The sequence below is a fragment of the Schistocerca americana genome, unplaced genomic scaffold (assembly GCF_021461395.2).
Source record: "Schistocerca americana isolate TAMUIC-IGC-003095 unplaced genomic scaffold, iqSchAmer2.1 HiC_scaffold_16, whole genome shotgun sequence".
NCBI classification, from domain to species: Eukaryota; Metazoa; Arthropoda; class Insecta; order Orthoptera; family Acrididae; genus Schistocerca; species Schistocerca americana.
In genome coordinates this window covers 7,761,877-7,765,203 of record NW_025725687.1, presented here as the reverse complement: position 1 = coordinate 7,765,203, position 3,327 = coordinate 7,761,877, and positions in this window count along the sequence as shown.

The following is a 3,327-nucleotide window of genomic DNA, read 5'->3' as shown; positions in this document are numbered from 1 at the left end:
AAGGCACAATGCTGACTTAAGTACAAGAGGACTGACACTTTCAATTTCTATGATTTGAACAACTCCTGTGAGTCAATATTTAGATTCCGATGCTTCACTTCAGGTCTACTGTATCACTTGCACCTTCTTATTGACGATGAACCACAGAAATTGCATCCGAATGTAATACAAAAGGCATAATGCCGACTTAAGTACAAGAGGACTGACAATCTCACTTTCTATGATTTGAAACTCTCCTGTGAGTCCAGTTTTGGTTTCCGATTTTTCAATTCAGGTTTACTGTATCCGTTGGACCTTCTGTTTGACGATGAAGCACAGAAATTGCATCGGAATTAAATTCAGAATGCACAATGCCGACTTAAGTACAAGAGGACTGACACTCTACCTTTCTATGATTTGAACCTCTCCAGTGAGTCCAGTTTTAATTTCCGATGCTTCACTTCAGGTTTACTGTATCCCTTGGACTTTCTTATTGACGATGAAACACAGCAGTAGCATCCGAATTTAATACAAAAGGCACAATTCCGACTTAAGTACAAGAGGACTGACACTCACACTTTCTATGATTTGAACCTCTACTGTGAGTCCAGTTTTAGATTCCGATGATTCACTTCAGGTTTCCTGTATACTTTGGACCTTCTTATTGACGATGAAACACAGAAATTGCATCCGAATTTAATACAAAAGGCACAATGCCGACTTAAGGAAAAGAGGACTGACACTCTCGCTTTCTATGATTTGAACCTCTCCTGTGAGTCCAGTTTTAGATTCCGATGGTTCACTTCGGGTTTACTGTATCCCTTGGACTTTCTTATTGACGATGAAACACAGAAATTGCATCCGAATTTAATACATAAGGCACATTGCCGACTTATGGAAAAGATTACTGACACTCTCACTTTCTATGATTTGAACCTCTCCTGTGAGTCCAGCTTTAGATTCCGATGCTTCACTTCAGGTTTCCTGTATACATTGGACCTTCTTATTGACGATGAAAACAAGAAATTGCATCCGAATTAAATTCAAAAGGCACAATGCCGACATAAGTACAAGAGGACTGACTCTCTAACTTTCTATGATTTGAACCTCTTCTGTGAGTCCAGTTTTAGATTCCGATGGTTCACTTCAGGTTTACTGTATCCCTTGGACTTTCTTATTGACGATGAAACACAGCAGTAGCATCCGAATTTAATACAAAAGGCACAATGCCGACTTAAGTACAAGAGGACTGACACTTTCACTTTCTATGAATTGAACCTCCCCTGTGAGTCCAGTTTTAGATTCCGATGCTTCACTTCAGGTTTACTGTATACCGTGGACGTTCTTATTGACGTTGAAACACAGAAATTGCATCGGAATTAAATTCAAAAGGCACAATGCCGACTTAAGTACAAGAATACTGACACTCTACCTTTCTATGATTTGAACGTCTCCAGAGAGTCCAGTTTTAGATTCCGATGCTTCACTTCAGGTTTACTGTATCCCTTGGACCCTCTTATTGACGATGAAACACGGAAATCGCATCCGAATTTAATACAAAAGGCATAATGCCGACTTAAGTACGAGAGGATAGACACTCTCACTTTCTATGATTTGAACCTCTCCTGTGAGCCCAGTTTTAGATTCCGATGCTTCACTTCAGGTTTACTGTATACCTTGGACCTTCTTAATGACGATGAAACACAGAAATTGCATCCGAATTTAATACAAAAGGAATAATGCCGACTTAAGTACAAGAGGACTGACACTCTCACTTTCTATGATTTGAACCTCTCCTGTGAGTCCAGTTTTAGATTCCGATATTTTACTTCAGGTTTACTGTATTCGTTGGACCTTCTTTTTGACGATGAAACACAGAAATTGCATCCGAATTAAATTCGAAAGGCACAATGCCGACATAAGTACAAGAGGACTGACTCTCTAACTTTCTATGATTTGAACTTCTTCTGTGAGTCCAGTATTAGTTTCCGATGATTCATTTCAGGTTCACTGTATCCCTTGGACTTTCTTATTAACGATGAAATACAGCAATTGCATCCGAATTTAATACAAAAGGCACAATGCCGACTTAAGTACAAGAGGACTGACACTTTCACTTTCTATGAATTGAACCTGCCCTTTGAGTCCAGTTTTAGATGCGATGCTTCACTTCAGGTTTACTGTATACCTTGGACCTTCTTATTGACGAGGAAACACAGAAATTGCAACCGAATTTAATACAAACGGCACAATGCCGACTTAAGTACAAGAGGACTGACACTCTCACTTTCTATGATTTAAACCTCTCCTGTGAGTCAAGTTTTAGATTCCGATGCTTCACATAAGGTTTACTGTATCCCTTGGACCTTCTTATTGGTGATGAAACACAGAAATTGTATACGAATTTAATACAAAAGGCACAATTCCGACTTAAGTACAAGATGACTGACACTCACACTTTCTATGATTTGAACCTCTCCTGTGAGTCCAGTTTTAGATTCCGATGACTCACTTCAGGTTTCCTGTATACCTTTGACCTTGTTATTGACGATGAAACACAGAAATTGCATCCGAATTTAATACAAAAGGCACAATGCCGACCTAAGGAAAACAGGACTGACACTCTCACTTTCTATGATTTGAACCTCTCCTGTGAGTCCAGTTTTAGATTCCGATGATTCACTTCAGGTTTACTGTATCCCTTGGACTTTCTTATTGTCGATGAAACACAGAAATTGCATCCGAATTTAATACAAAAGGCACAAGGCTGACTTAAGTACAAGAGGACTGACACTCTCACTTTCTATGATTTGAACCTCTCCTGTGAGTCCAGTTTTAGATTCCGATGCTTGACTACTGGTTTCGTGTATACCTTGGACGTTCTTATTGACGATGAGACACAGAAATTGCATCCGAGTTTAATAAAAAGGCACAATGCTGACTTAAGTACAAGAGGACTGACACTTTCAATTTCTATGATTTGAACAACTCCTGTGAGTCAATATTTAGATTCCGATGCTTCACTTCAGGTCTACTGTATCACTTGCACCTTCTTATTGAGGATGAACCACAGAAATTGCATCCGAATGTAATACAAAAGGCATAATGCCGACTTAAGTACAAGAGGACTGACAATCTCACTTTCTATGATTTGAAACTCTCCTGTGAGTCCAGTTTTAGTTTCCGATTTTTCAATTCAGGTTCACTGTATCCTTTGGACCTTCTTTTTGACGATGAAGCTCAGAAATTGCATCGGAATTAAATTCAAAATGCACAATGCCGACTTAAGTACAAGCGGACTGACACTCTACCTTTCTATGATTTGAACCTCTCCTATGAGTCCAGTTT